General features: G+C 47.2%; 1 non-coding gene across 1 annotated transcript; it reads left to right on the plus strand.

The window, feature by feature from the left end:
• The first annotated feature begins 476 nt into the window (after positions 1–476).
• Positions 477–549, plus strand: TRNAT-GGU (transfer RNA threonine (anticodon GGU)). The gene has a single exon. It is a non-coding gene; the product is annotated as a tRNA-Thr (tRNA).
• The last annotated feature ends 15,712 nt before the right edge of the window (positions 550–16,261 follow it).

The raw sequence follows: 16,261 nt of genomic DNA on the forward strand, positions 1-16,261 counted from the left end.
TTTTCCACAATACCTGACGAACATTTATTTTTTGGGCTTCCGTGGCGCAATGGTTAGCGCGTTCGGCTGTTAACCGACAGGTTGGTGGTTCGAGCCCACCCGGGAGCGGTGTTATGGGATCTCAAATGTAACGTAAAAAGTCAGAGTTTTTCCACAATACCTGACAACCATTCAATTTCCGAGCTTCCGTGGCTCAATGGTTAGCGCGTTCAGCTGTTAACCGAAAAGTTGGTGGTTCGAGCCCACCCGGGAGAGGTGTTGTGGGATCTCAAATGTAACGTAAAAAGTCAGAGTTTTTCCACAATACCTGACAACCATTCAATTTCTGAGCTTCCGTGGCTCAATGTTTAGCGCGTTCGGCTGTTATCCAATAGGTTGGTGGTTCGAGCCCACCCGGGAGAGGTGTTGTGGGGTCTCTGATGTAGCGTGAAAAGTCATAACTTTTCCACAATACCTGACAACCATTTAATTTCTGAGCTTCCGTGGCGCAATGGTTAGCGCGTTCGGCTGGTAACCGAAAGGTTGGTGGTTCGTGCCCACCCGGGAGCAGTGTTGTGAAGTCTCGAATGTAACGTAAAAAGGCAAAGTTTTTCCACAATACCTAACGAACATTTAATTTTTGGGCTTCCGTGGCGCAATGGTTAGCGCGTTCAGCTGTTAGCCGAAAGGCTGGTGGTTCGTGCCCACCCGGAAGCGGTGTTATGGAATCTCAAATGTAACGTAAAAAGTCAGAGTTTTTCCACAATACCTGACAACCAATCAATTTCTGAGCGTCCGTGGCTCAATGGTTAGCGCGTTCGGCTGTTATCCAATAGGGTGGTGGTTCGAGCCCACCCGGGAGCGGTGTTATGGGATCTCAAATGTAACGTAAAAAGTCAGAGTTTTTCCACAATACCTGACGAACATTTATTGTTTGGGCTTCCGTGGCGCAATGGTTAGCGCGTGCAGCTGTTAACCGAAAGGTTGGTGGTTCGAGCCCACCCGGAAGCGGTGTTATGGGATCTCAAATGTAACGTAAAAAGTCAGAGTTTTTCCACAATACCTGACGAACATTTAATTTTTGGGCTTCCGTGGCGCATTTTTTAGCGCGTTCAGCTGTTAACCGAAAGGTTGGTGGTTCGAGTTTACCCGGGAGAGGTGTTGTGGGGTCTCTGATGTAGCGTGAAAAGTCATAACTTTTCCACAATACCTGACAACCATTTAATTTCTGAGCTTCCGTGGCTCAATGCTTAGCGCGTTCGGCTGTTATCTAATAGGTTGGTGGTTCGAGCCCACCCGGGAGCGGTGTTATGGGTTCTCAAATGTAACGTAAAAAGTCAGAGTTTTTCCACAATACCTAACGAACATTTAAATTTTGGGCTTCCGTGGCGCAATGGTTAGCGCGTTTAGCTGTTAACCGAAAGGTTGGTGGTTCGAGCCCACCCGGAAGCGGTGTTATGGGATCTCAAATGTAACGTAAAAAGTCAGAGTTTTTCCACAATACCTGACAGCCATTCATTTCCTGAGCTTCCGTGGCTCAATGGTTAGCGCGTTCGGCTGTTCACCAATAGGTTGGTGGTTCGAGCCAACCCGGGAGCGGTGTTGTGAAGTCTCAAATGTAACGTAAAAAGGCAAAGTTTTTCCACAATACCTGACGAACATTTAATTTTTAGGCTTCCGTGGCGCAATGGTTAGCGCGTTCAGCTGTTAACCGAAAGGTTGGTGGTTCGAGCCCACCCGGAAGCGGTGTTGTGGGGTCTCAAATGTAACGTAAAAAGTCAGAGTTTTTCCACAATACCTGACGAACATTTAATTTTTGGGCTTCCGTGGCGCATTTTTTAGCGCGTTCAGCTGTTAACCGAAAGGTTGGTGGTTCGAGCCCACCCGGGAGAGGTGTTGTGGGGTCTCAGATGTAGCGTGAAAAGTAATAACTTTTCCACAATACCTGACAACCATTCAATTTCTGAGCTTCCGTGGCTCAATGATTAGCGCGTTAGGCTGTTAAGCAATAGGTTGGTGGTTCGAGCCCACCCGGAAGCGGTGTTATGGGATCTCAAATGTAATGTAAAAAGTCAGAGTTTTTCCACAATACCTGACAACCATTCAATTTCTGAGCTTCCGTGGCTCAATGGTTAGCGCGTTCGGCTGTTATCCAATAGGTTGGTGGTTCGAGCCCACCCGGGAGCGGTGTTATGGGATCTCAAATGTAACGTAAAAAGTCAGAGTTTTTCCACAGTACCTGACGAACATTTAATTTTTGGGCTTCCGTGGCGCAATGGTTAGCGCGTTCAGCTGTTAACCGAAAGGCTGTAGGTTCGAGACCACCCGGGAGAGGTGTTGTGGGGTCTCAGATGTAGCGTGAAAAGTCATAACTTTTCCACAATTCTTGACAACCATTCAATTTCTGAGCTTCCGTGGCTCAATGGTTAGCGCGTTCGGCTGTTATCCAATAGGTTGTTGGTTCGTGCCCACCCGGGAGCGGTGTTATGGGATCTCAAATGTAACGTAAAAAGTCAGAGTTTTTCCACAATACCTGACGAACATTTAATTTTTGGGCTTCCGTGGCGCTTGGTTAGCGCGTTTAGCTGTTAACCGAAAGGTTGGTGGTTCGAGCCCACCCGGAAGCGGTGTTATGGGATCTCAAATGTAACGTAAAAAGTCATCACTTTTCCACAATAACTGACAACCATTCAATTTCTGAGCTTCCGTGGCTCAATGGTTAGCGCGTTCGGCTGTTATCCAATAGGTTGGTGGTTCGAGCCCACCCGGGAGCGGTGTTATGGGATCTCAAATGTAACGTAAAAAGTCAGAGTTTTTCCACAGTACCTGACGATTATTTAATTTTTGGGCTTCCGTGGCGCAATGGTTAGCGCGTTCAGCTGTTAACCGAAAGGCTGTAGGTTCGAGACCACCCGGGAGAGGTGTTGTGGGGTCTCAGATGTAGCGTGAAAAGTCATAACTTTTCCACAATTCTTGACAACCATTCAATTTCTGAGCTTCCGTGGCTCAATGGTTAGCGCGTTCGGCTGTTATCCAATAGGTTGTTGGTTCGTGCCCACCCGGGAGCGGTGTTATGGGATCTCAAATGTAACGTAAAAAGTCAGAGTTTTTCCACAATACCTGACGAACATTTAATTTTTGGGCTTCCGTGGCGCTTGGTTAGCGCGTTTAGCTGTTAACCGAAAGGTTGGTGGTTCGAGCCCACCCGGAAGCGGTGTTATGGGATCTCAAATGTAATGTAAAAAGTCAGAGTTTTTCCACAATACCTGACAACCATTCAATTTCTGAGCTTCCGTGGCTCAATGGTTAGCGCGTTCGGCTGTTATCCAATAGGTTGTTGGTTCGTGCCCACCCGGGAGCGGTGTTATGGGATCTCAAATGTAACGTAAAAAGTCAGAGTTTTTCCACAATACCTGACGAACATTTAATTTTTGGGCTTCCGTGGCGCTTGGTTAGCGCGTTTAGCTGTTAACCGAAAGGTTGGTGGTTCGAGCCCACCCGGGAGCGGTGTTATAGGATCTCAAATGTAACGTGAAAAGTCAGAGTTTTTCCACAATACCTGACGAACATTTAATTTTTGGGCTTCCGTGGCGCAATGGTTAGCGCGTTCAGCTGTTAACCGAAAGGTTGGTGGTTCGAGACCACCCGGGAGAGGTGTTGTGGGGTCTCAGATGTAGCGTGAAAAGTCATAACTTTTCCACAATACCTGACAAGCATTCAATTTCTGAGCTTCCGTGGCTCAATGGTTAGCGCGTTCGGCTGTTAACCAATAGGTTGGTGGTTCGAGCGCACCCGGGAGCGGTGTTATGGGATCTCAAATGTAACGTAAAAAGTCAGAGTTTTTCCACAATACCTGACGAACATTTAATTTTTGGGCTTCCGTGGCGCAATGGTTAGCGCGTTCAGCTGTTAACCGAAAGGTTGGTGGTTCGAGACCACCCGGGAGAGGTGTTGTGGGGTCTCAGATGTAGCGTGAAAAGTCATCACTTTTCCACAATACCTGACAACCATTCAATTTCTGAGCTTCCGTGGCTCAATGGTTAGCGCGTTCGGCTGTTATCCAATAGGTTGTTGGTTCGTGCCCACCCGGGAGCGGTGTTATGGGATCTCAAATGTAACGTAAAAAGTCAGAGTTTTTCCACAATACCTGACGAAAATTTAATTTTTGGGCTTCCGTGGCGCAATGGTTAGCACGTTCAGCTGTTAACCGAAAGGTTGGTGGTTCGAGCCCACCCGGGAGAGGTGTTGTGGGGTCTCAAATGTAACGTAAAAAGTCAGAGTTTTACCACAATACCTGACGAACAGTTAATTTTTGGCTTCCGTGACGCATTTTTTAGCGCGTTCAGCTGTTAACCGAAAGGTTGGTGGTTCGAGCCCACCCGGGAGAGGTGTTGTGGGGTCTCAGATGTAGCGTGAAAAGTCATAACTTTTCCACAATACCTGACAACCATTCAATTTCTGAGCTTCCGTGGCTCAATGGTTAGCGCGTTCGGCTGTTATCCAATAGGTTGTTGGTTCGTGCCCACCCGGGAGCGGTGTTATGGGATCTCAAATGTAACGTAAAAAGTCAGAGTTTTTCCACAATACCTGACGAAAATTTAATTTTTGGGCTTCCGTGGCGCAATGGTTAGCACGTTCAGCTGTTAACCGAAAGGTTGGTAGTTCGAGCCCACCCGGGAGAGGTGTTGTGGGGTCTCAAATGTAACGTAAAAAGTCAGAGTTTTACCACAATACCTGACGAACAGTTAATTTTTGGCTTCCGTGGCGCATTTTTTAGCGCGTTCAGCTGTTAACCGAAAGGTTGGTGGTTCGAGCCCACCCGGGAGAGGTGTTGTGGGGTCTCAGATGTAGCGTGAAAAGTCATAACTTTTCCACAATACCTGACAACCATTCAATTTCTGAGCTTCCGTGGCGCAATGGTTAGCGCGTTCAGCTGTTAACCGAAAGGTTGGTGGTTCGAGCCCACCCGGGAGCGGTGTTATGGGATCTCAAATGTAACGTAGAAAGTCAGAGTTTTTCCACAATACCTGACGAACATTTAATTTTTGGGCTTCCGTGGCGCAATGGTTAGCGCGCAGCGCGTTCAGCTGTTAACCGAAAGGTTGGTGGTTCGAGCCCACCCGGGAGAGGTGTTGTGGGGTCTCTGATGTAGCGTGAAAAGTCATAACTTTTCCACAGTACCTGACAACCATTTAATTTCTGAGCTTCCGTGGCTCAGTGGTTAGCGCGTTCGGCTGTTAACCAATAGGTTGGTGGTTCGAGCCCACCCGGGAGCGGTGTTATGGGAGCGTTCGGCTGTTAACCAATAGGTTGGTGGTTCGAGCCCACCCGGGAGCGGTGTTATGGGATCTCAAATGTAACGTAAAAAGTCAGAGTTTTTCCACAATACCTGACGAACATTTAATTTTTGGGCTTCCGTGGCGCAATGGTTAGCGCGTTCGGCTGTTAACCGAAAGGTTGGCGGTTCGAGCCCACCCGGGAGCGGTGTTGTGAAGTCTCGAATGTAACGTAAAAAGGCAAAGTTTTTCCACAATACCTGACGAACATTTATTTTTTGGGCTTCCGTGGCGCAATGGTTAGCGCGTTCGGCTGTTAACCGAAAGGTTGGTGGTTCGAGCCCACACGGGAGCGGTGTTATGGGATCTCAAATGTAACGTAAAAAGTCAGAGTTTTTCCACAATACCTAACGAACATTTAATTTTGGGGCTTCCGTGGCGCATTTTTTAGCGCGTTCAGCTGTTAACCGAAAGGTTGGTGGTTCGAGCCCACCCAGGAGAGGTGTTGTGGGGTCTCAGATGTAGCGTGAAATGTCATAACTTTTCCACAACACCTGACAACCATTCAATTTCTGAGCTTCCGTGGCGCAATGGTTAGCGCGTTCGGCTGTTAACCGAAAGGTTGGTGGTTCGAGGCCACCCGGGAGCGGTGTTATGGGATCTCAAATGTAACGTAAAAAGTCATAACCTTTTCCACAATACCTGACAACCATTCAATTTCTGAGCTTCCGTGGCGCAATGGTTAGCGCGTTCAGCTGTTAACCGAAAGGTTGGTGGTTCGAGCCCTACCGGAAGTGGTGTTATGGGATCTCAAATGTAACGTAAAAAGTCAGAGTTTTTCCACAATACCTGACAACCATTCAATTTCTGAAGTTCCGTGGCTAAATGGTTAGCGCGTTCGGCTGTTATCCAATAGGTTGGTGGTTCGAGCCCACCCGGGAGCGGTGTTATGGGATCTCAAATGTAACGTAAAAAGTCAGAGTTTCTCCACAATACCTGACAACCATTCAATTTCTGAGCTTCCGTGGCTAAATGGTTAGCGCGTTCGGCTGTTATCCAATAGGTTGGTGGTTCGAGCCCACCCGGGAGCGGTGTTATGGGATCTCAAATGTAACGTAAAAAGTCAGATTTTTTCCACAATACCTGACGAACATTTAATTTTTGGGATTTCGTGGCGCAATGGTTAGCGCGTTCAGCTGTTAACCGAAAGGTTGGTGGTTCGAGCCCACCCGGAAGCGGTGTTGTGGGATCTCAAATGTAACGTAAAAAGTCAGATTTTTTCCACAATACCTGACAACCATTCAATTTCTGAAGTTCCGTGGCTAAATGGTTAGCGCGTTCGGCTGTTATCCAATAGGTTGGTGGTTCGAGCCCACCCGGGAGCGGTGTTATGGGATCTCAAATGTAACGTAAAAAGTCAGAGTTTCTCCACAATACCTGACAACCATTCAATTTCTGAGCTTCCGTGGCTAAATGGTTAGCGCGTTCGGCTGTTATCCAATAGGTTGGTGGTTCGAGCCCACCCGGGAGCGGTGTTATGGGATCTCAAATGTAACGTAAAAAGTCAGAGTTTTTCCACAATACCTGACGAACATTTAATTTTTGGGATTTCGTGGCGCAATGGTTAGCGCGTTCAGCTGTTAACCGAAAGGTTGGTGGTTCGAGCCCACCCGGGAGAGGTGTTGTGGGGTCTCAAATGTAACGTAAAAAGTCAGAGGTTTTCTACAATACCTAACGAACATTTAATTTTTGGGCTTCCGTGGCGCAATGGTTAGCGCGTTTAGCTGTTAACCGAAAAGTTGGTGGTTCGAGCCCACCCGGAAGCGGTGTTATGGGATCTCAAATGTAACGTAAAAAGTCAGAGTTTTTCCACAATACCTGACGAACATTTAATTTTTGGGCTTCCGTGGCGCAATGGTTAGCGCGTTCGGCTGTTATCCAATAGGTTGTTGGTTCGAGCCCACCCGGGAGCGGTGTTATGGGATCTCAAATGTAACGTAAAAAGTCAGAGTTTTTCCACAATACCTGACGAACATTTAATTTTTGGGCTTCCGTGGCGCAATGGTTAGCGCGTTCAGCTGTTAACCGAAAGGTTGGTGGTTCGAGCCCACCCGGGAGCGGTGTTATGGGATCTCAAATGAAACGTAAAAAGTCAGAGTTTTTCCACAATACCTAACGAACATTTAATTTTTGGGCTTCCGTGGCGCAATGGTTAGCGCGTTCAGCTGTTAACCGAAAGGTTGGTGGTTCGAGCCCACCCGGAAGCGGTGTTATGGGATCTCAAATGTAACGTAAAAAGTCAGATTTTTTCCACAATACCTGACAACCATTCAATTTCTGAGCTTCCGTGGCTAAATGGTTAGCGCGTTCGGCTGTTATCCAATAGGTTGGTGGTTCGAACCCACCCGGGAGCGGTGTTATGGGATCTCAAATGTAACGTAAAAAGTCAGAGTTTTTCCACAATACCTGACGAACATTTAATTTTTGGGCTTCCGTGGCGCAATGGTTAGCGCGTTCAGCTGTTAACCGAAAGGTTGGTGGTTCGAGCCCACCCGGGAGAGGTGTTGTGGGGTCTCAAATGTAACGTAAAAAGTCAGAGGTTTTCTACAATACCTAACGAACATTTAATTTTTGGGCTTCCGTGGCGCAATGGTTAGCGCGTTTAGCTGTTAACCGAAAAGTTGGTGGTTCGAGCCCACCCGGAAGCGGTGTTATGGGATCTCAAATGTAACGTAAAAAGTCAGAGTTTTTCCACAATACCTGACAACCATTCAATTTCTGAGCTTCCGTGGCTCAATGGTTAGCGCGTTCGGCTGTTATCCAATAGGTTGGTGGTTCGAGCCCACCAGGGAGCGGTGTTATGGGATCTCAAATGTAACGTAAAAAGTCAGAGTTTTTCCACAATACCTGACGAACATTTAATTTTTGGGCTTCCGTGGCGCAATGGTTAGCACGTTCAGCTGTTAACCGAAAGGTTGGTGGTTGGAGAGGTGTTGTGGGGTCTCAAATGTAACGTAAAAAGTCAGAGTTTTACCACAATACCTGACGAACATTTAATTTTGGGGCTTCCGTGGCGCATTTTTTAGCGCGTTCAGCTGATAACCGAAAGGTTGGTGGTTCGAGCCCACCCGGGAGAGGTGTTGTGGGATCTCAGATGTAGCGTGAAATGTCATAACTTTTCCACAATACCTGACAACCATTCAATTTCTGAGCTTCCGTGGCGCAATGGTTAGCGCGTTCGGCTGTTATCCAATAGGTTGTTGGTTCGAGCCCACCCGGGAGCGGTGTTATGGGATCTCAAATGTAACGTAAAAAGTCAGAGTTTTTCCACAATACCTGACGAGCATTTAATTTTTGGGCTTCCGTGGCGCAATGGTTAGCGCGTTCAGCTGTTAACCGAAAGGTTGGTGGTTCGAGCCCACCCGGGAGCGGTGTTATGGGATCTCAAATGTAACGTAAAAAGTCAGAGTTTTTCCACAATACCTAACGAACATTTAATTTTTGGGCTTCCGTGGCGCAATGGTTAGCGCGTTCAGCTGTTAACCGAAAGGTTGGTGGTTCGAGCCCACCCGGAAGCGGTGTTATGGGATCTCAAATGTAACGTAAAAAGTCAGATTTTTTCCACAATACCTGACAACCATTCAATTTCTGAGCTTCCGTGGCTAAATGGTTAGCGCGTTCGGCTGTTATCCAATAGGTTGGTGGTTCGAGCCCACCCGGGAGCGGTGTTATGGGATCTCAAATGTAACGTAAAAAGTCAGAGTTTTTCCACAATACCTGACGAACATTTAATTTTTGGGCTTCCGTGGCGCAATGGTTAGAACGTTCAGCTGTTAACCGAAAGGTTGGTGGTTGGAGAGGTGTTGTGGGGTCTCAAATGTAACGTAAAAAGTCAGAGTTTTACCACAATACCTGACGAACATTTAATTTTGGGGCTTCCGTGGCGCATTTTTTAGCGCGTTCAGCTGATAACCGAAAGGTTGGTGGTTCGAGCCCACCCGGGAGAGGTGTTGTGGGATCTGAGATGTAGCGTGAAATGTCATAACTTTTCCACAATACCTGACAACCATTCAATTTCTGAGCTTCCGTGGCTCAATGGTTAGCGCGTTAGGCTGTTAACCAATAGGTTGGTGGTTCGAGCCCACCCGGGAGCGGTGTTATGGGATCTCAAATGTAACGTAAAAAGTCAGAGTTTTTCCACAATACCTGACGAACATTTAATTTTTGGGCTTCCGTGGCGCAATGGTTAGCGCGTTCGGCTGTTATCCAATAGGTTGTTGGTTCGAGCCCACCCGGGAGCGGTGTTATGGGATCTCAAATGTAACGTAAAAAGTCAGAGTTTTTCCACAATACCTGACGAACATTTAATTTTTGGGCTTCCGTGGCGCAATGGTTAGCGCGTTCAGCTGTTAACCGAAAGGTTGGTGGTTCGAGCCCACCCGGGAGCGGTGTTATGGGATCTCAAATGTAACGTAAAAAGTCAGAGTTTTTCCACAATACCTAACGAACATTTAATTTTTGGGCTTCCGTGGCGCAATGGTTAGCGCGTTCAGCTGTTAACCGAAAGGTTGGTGGTTCGAGCCCACCCGGAAGCGGTGTTATGGGATCTCAAATGTAACGTAAAAAGTCAGATTTTTTCCACAATACCTGACAACCATTCAATTTCTGAGCTTCCGTGGCTAAATGGTTAGCGCGTTCGGCTGTTATCCAATAGGTTGGTGGTTCGAGCCCACCCGGGAGCGGTGTTATGGGATCTCAAATGTAACGTAAAAAGTCAGAGTTTTTCCACAATACCTGACGAACATTTAATTTTTGGGCTTCCGTGGCGCAATGGTTAGCGCGTTCAGCTGTTAACCGAAAGGTTGGTGGTTCGAGCCCACCCGGGAGAGGTGTTGTGGGGTCTCAAATGTAACGTAAAAAGTCAGAGGTTTTCTACAATACCTAACGAACATTTAATTTTTGGGCTTCCGTGGCGCAATGGTTAGCGCGTTTAGCTGTTAACCGAAAGTTGGTGGTTCGAGCCCACCCGGAAGCGGTGTTATGGGATCTCAAATGTAACGTAAAAAGTCAGAGTTTTTCCACAATACCTGACAACCATTCAATTTCTGAGCTTCCGTGGCTCAATGGTTAGCGCGTTCGGCTGTTATCCAATAGGTTGGTGGTTCGAGCCCACCCGGGAGCGGTGTTATGGGATCTCAAATGTAACGTAAAAAGTCAGAGTTTTTCCACAATACCTGACGAACATTTAATTTTTGGGCTTCCGTGGCGCAATGGTTAGCACGTTCAGCTGTTAACCGAAAGGTTGGTGGTTGGAGAGGTGTTGTGGGGTCTCAAATGTAACGTAAAAAGTCAGAGTTTTACCACAATACCTGACGAACATTTAATTTTGGGGCTTCCGTGGCGCATTTTTTAGCGCGTTCAGCTGATAACCGAAAGGTTGGTGGTTCGAGCCCACCCGGGAGAGGTGTTGTGGGATCTGAGATGTAGCGTGAAATGTCATAACTTTTCCACAATACCTGACAACCATTCAATTTCTGAGCTTCCGTGGCTCAATGGTTAGCGCGTTAGGCTGTTAACCAATAGGTTGGTGGTTCGAGCCCACCCGGGAGCGGTGTTATGGGATCTCAAATGTAACGTAAAAAGTCAGAGTTTTTCCACAATACCTGACGAACATTTAATTTTTGGGCTTCCGTGGCGCAATGGTTAGCGCGTTCGGCTGTTATCCAATAGGTTGTTGGTTCGAGCCCACCCGGGAGCGGTGTTATGGGATCTCAAATGTAACGTAAAAAGTCAGAGTTTTTCCACAATACCTGACGAACATTTAATTTTTGGGCTTCCGTGGCGCAATGGTTAGCGCGTTCAGCTGTTAACCGAAAGGTTGGTGGTTCGAGCCCACCCGGGAGCGGTGTTATGGGATCTCAAATGTAACGTAAAAAGTCAGAGTTTTTCCACAATACCTAACGAACATTTAATTTTTGGGCTTCCGTGGCGCAATGGTTAGCGCGTTCAGCTGTTAACCGAAAGGTTGGTGGTTCGAGCCCACCCGGAAGCGGTGTTATGGGATCTCAAATGTAACGTAAAAAGTCAGATTTTTTCCACAATACCTGACAACCATTCAATTTCTGAGCTTCCGTGGCTAAATGGTTAGCGCGTTCGGCTGTTATCCAATAGGTTGGTGGTTCGAGCCCACCCGGGAGCGGTGTTATGGGATCTCAAATGTAACGTAAAAAGTCAGAGTTTTTCCACAATACCTGACGAACATTTAATTTTTGGGCTTCCGTGGCGCAATGGTTAGCACGTTCAGCTGTTAACCGAAAGGTTGGTGGTTGGAGAGGTGTTGTGGGGTCTCAAATGTAACGTAAAAATCAGAGTTTTACCACAATACCTGACGAACATTTAATTTTGGGGCTTCCGTGGCGCATTTTTTAGCGCGTTCAGCTGATAACCGAAAGGTTGGTGGTTCGAGCCCACCCGGGAGAGGTGTTGTGGGATCTGAGATGTAGCGTGAAATGTCATAACTTTTCCACAATACCTGACAACCATTCAATTTCTGAGCTTCCGTGGCTCAATGGTTAGCGCGTTAGGCTGTTAACCAATAGGTTGGTGGTTCGAGCCCACCCGGGAGCGGTGTTATGGGATCTCAAATGTAACGTAAAAAGTCAGAGTTTTTCCACAATACCTGACGAACATTTAATTTTTGGGCTTCCGTGGCGCAATGGTTAGCGCGTTCGGCTGTTATCCAATAGGTTGTTGGTTCGAGCCCACCCGGGAGCGGTGTTATGGGATCTCAAATGTAACGTAAAAAGTCAGAGTTTTTCCACAATACCTGACGAACATTTAATTTTTGGGCTTCCGTGGCGCAATGGTTAGCGCGTTCAGCTGTTAACCGAAAGGTTGGTGGTTCGAGCCCACCCGGGAGCGGTGTTATGGGATCTCAAATGTAACGTAAAAAGTCAGAGTTTTTCCACAATACCTAACGAACATTTAATTTTTGGGCTTCCGTGGCGCAATGGTTAGCGCGTTCAGCTGTTAACCGAAAGGTTGGTGGTTCGAGCCCACCCGGAAGCGGTGTTATGGGATCTCAAATGTAACGTAAAAAGTCAGATTTTTTCCACAATACCTGACAACCATTCAATTTCTGAGCTTCCGTGGCTAAATGGTTAGCGCGTTCGGCTGTTATCCAATAGGTTGGTGGTTCGAGCCCACCCGGGAGCGGTGTTATGGGATCTCAAATGTAACGTAAAAAGTCAGAGTTTTTCCACAATACCTGACGAACATTTAATTTTTGGGCTTCCGTGGCGCAATGGTTAGCGCGTTCAGCTGTTAACCGAAAGGTTGGTGGTTCGAGCCCACCCGGGAGAGGTGTTGTGGGGTCTCAAATGTAACGTAAAAAGTCAGAGGTTTTCTACAATACCTAACGAACATTTAATTTTTGGGCTTCCGTGGCGCAATGGTTAGCGCGTTTAGCTGTTAACCGAAAAGTTGGTGGTTCGAGCCCACCCGGAAGCGGTGTTATGGGATCTCAAATGTAACGTAAAAAGTCAGAGTTTTTCCACAATACCTGACAACCATTCAATTTCTGAGCTTCCGTGGCTCAATGGTTAGCGCGTTCGGCTGTTATACAATAGGTTGGTGGTTCGAGCCCACCCGGGAGCGGTGTTATGGGATCTCAAATGTAACGTAAAAAGTCAGAGTTTTTCCACAATACCTGACGAACATTTAATTTTTGGGCTTCCGTGGCGCAATGGTTAGCACGTTCAGCTGTTAACCGAAAGGTTGGTGGTTGGAGAGGTGTTGTGGGGTCTCAAATGTAACGTAAAAAGTCAGAGTTTTACCACAATACCTGACGAACATTTAATTTTGGGGCTTCCGTGGCGCATTTTTTAGCGCGTTCAGCTGATAACCGAAAGGTTGGTGGTTCGAGCCCACCCGGGAGAGGTGTTGTGGGATCTGAGATGTAGCGTGAAATGTCATAACTTTTCCACAATACCTGACAACCATTCAATTTCTGAGCTTCCGTGGCTCAATGGTTAGCGCGTTAGGCTGTTAACCAATAGGTTGGTGGTTCGAGCCCACCCGGGAGCGGTGTTATGGGATCTCAAATGTAACGTAAAAAGTCAGAGTTTTTCCACAATACCTGACGAACATTTAATTTTTGGGCTTCCGTGGCGCAATGGTTAGCGCGTTCGGCTGTTATCCAATAGGTTGTTGGTTCGAGCCCACCCGGGAGCGGTGTTATGGGATCTCAAATGTAACGTAAAAAGTCAGAGTTTTTCCACAATACCTGACGAACATTTAATTTTTGGGCTTCCGTGGCGCAATGGTTAGCGCGTTCAGCTGTTAACCGAAAGGTCGGTGGTTCGAGCCCACCCGGGAGCGGTGTTATGGGATCTCAAATGTAACGTAAAAAGTCAGAGTTTTTCCACAATACCTAACGAACATTTAATTTTTGGGCTTCCGTGGCGCAATGGTTAGCGCGTTCAGCTGTTAACCGAAAGGTTGGTGGTTCGAGCCCACCCGGAAGCGGTGTTATGGGATCTCAAATGTAACGTAAAAAGTCAGATTTTTTCCACAATACCTGACAACCATTCAATTTCTGAGCTTCCGTGGCTAAATGGTTAGCGCGTTCGGCTGTTATCCAATAGGTTGGTGGTTCGAGCCCACCCGGGAGCGGTGTTATGGGATCTCAAATGTAACGTAAAAAGTCAGAGTTTTTCCACAATACCTGACGAACATTTAATTTTTGGGCTTCCGTGGCGCAATGGATAGCGCGTTCAGCTGTTAACCGAAAGGTTGGTGGTTCGAGCCCACCCGGGAGAGGTGTTGTGGGGTCTCAAATGTAACGTAAAAAGTCAGAGGTTTTCTACAATACCTAACGAACATTTAATTTTTGGGCTTCCGTGGCGCAATGGTTAGCGCGTTTAGCTGTTAACCGAAAAGTTGGTGGTTCGAGCCCACCCGGAAGCGGTGTTATGGGATCTCAAATGTAACGTAAAAAGTCAGAGTTTTTCCACAATACCTGACAACCATTCAATTTCTGAGCTTCCGTGGCTCAATGGTTAGCGCGTTCGGCTGTTATCCAATAGGTTGGTGGTTCGAGCCCACCCGGGAGCGGTGTTATGGGATCTCAAATGTAACGTAAAAAGTCAGAGTTTTTCCACAATACCTGACGAACATTTAATTTTTGGGCTTCCGTGGCGCAATGGTTAGCACGTTCAGCTGTTAACCGAAAGGTTGGTGGTTGGAGAGGTGTTGTGGGGTCTCAAATGTAACGTAAAAAGTCAGAGTTTTACCACAATACCTGACGAACATTTAATTTTGGGGCTTCCGTGGCGCATTTTTTAGCGCGTTCAGCTGATAACCGAAAGGTTGGTGGTTCGAGCCCACCCGGGAGAGGTGTTGTGGGATCTGAGATGTAGCGTGAAATGTCATAACTTTTCCACAATACCTGACAACCATTCAATTTCTGAGCTTCCGTGGCTCAATGGTTAGCGCGTTAGGCTGTTAACCAATAGGTTGGTGGTTCGAGCCCACCCGGGAGCGGTGTTATGGGATCTCAAATGTAACGTAAAAAGTCAGAGTTTTTCCACAATACCTGACGAACATTTAATTTTTGGGCTTCCGTGGCGCAATGGTTAGCGCGTTCGGCTGTTATCCAATAGGTTGTTGGTTCGAGCCCACCCGGGAGCGGTGTTATGGGATCTCAAATGTAACGTAAAAAGTCAGAGTTTTTCCACAATACCTGACGAACATTTAATTTTTGGGCTTCCGTGGCGCAATGGTTAGCGCGTTCAGCTGTTAACCGAAAGGTTGGTGGTTCGAGCCCACCCGGGAGCGGTGTTATGGGATCTCAAATGTAACGTAAAAAGTCAGAGTTTTTCCACAATACCTAACGAACATTTAATTTTTGGGCTTCCGTGGCGCAATGGTTAGCGCGTTCAGCTGTTAACCGAAAGGTTGGTGGTTCGAGCCCACCCGGAAGCGGTGTTATGGGATCTCAAATGTAACGTAAAAAGTCAGATTTTTTCCACAATACCTGACAACCATTCAATTTCTGAGCTTCCGTGGCTAAATGGTTAGCGCGTTCGGCTGTTATCCAATAGGTTGGTGGTTCGAGCCCACCCGGGAGCGGTGTTATGGGATCTCAAATGTAACGTAAAAAGTCAGAGTTTTTCCACAATACCTGACGAACATTTAATTTTTGGGCTTCCGTGGCGCAATGGTTAGCACGTTCAGCTGTTAACCGAAAGGTTGGTGGTTGGAGAGGTGTTGTGGGGTCTCAAATGTAACGTAAAAAGTCAGAGTTTTACCACAATACCTGACGAACATTTAATTTTGGGGCTTCCGTGGCGCATTTTTTAGCGCGTTCAGCTGATAACCGAAAGGTTGGTGGTTCGAGCCCACCCGGGAGAGGTGTTGTGGGATCTGAGATGTAGCGTGAAATGTCATAACTTTTCCACAATACCTGACAACCATTCAATTTCTGAGCTTCCGTGGCTCAATGGTTAGCGCGTTAGGCTGTTAACCAATAGGTTGGTGGTTCGAGCCCACCCGGGAGCGGTGTTATGGGATCTCAAATGTAACGTAAAAAGTCAGAGTTTTTCCACAATACCTGACGAACATTTAATTTTTGGGCTTCCGTGGCGCAATGGTTAGCGCGTTCGGCTGTTATCCAATAGGTTGTTGGTTCGAGCCCACCCGGGAGCGGTGTTATGGGATCTCAAATGTAACGTAAAAAGTCAGAGTTTTTCCACAATACCTGACGAACATTTAATTTTTGGGCTTCCGTGGCGCAATGGTTAGCGCGTTCAGCTGTTAACCGAAAGGTTGGTGGTTCGAGCCCACCCGGGAGCGGTGTTATGGGATCTCAAATGTAACGTAAAAAGTCAGAGTTTTTCCACAATACCTAACGAACATTTAATTTTTGGGCTTCCGTGGCGCAATGGTTAGCGCGTTCAGCTGTTAACCGAAAGGTTGGTGGTTCGAGCCCACCCGGAAGCGGTGTT

This window comes from Phalangium opilio, unplaced genomic scaffold (assembly GCF_054372755.1).
Source record: "Phalangium opilio isolate 3A_F unplaced genomic scaffold, DU_Popi_V2 ptg000505l_1, whole genome shotgun sequence".
NCBI classification, from domain to species: domain Eukaryota; kingdom Metazoa; phylum Arthropoda; class Arachnida; order Opiliones; family Phalangiidae; genus Phalangium; species Phalangium opilio.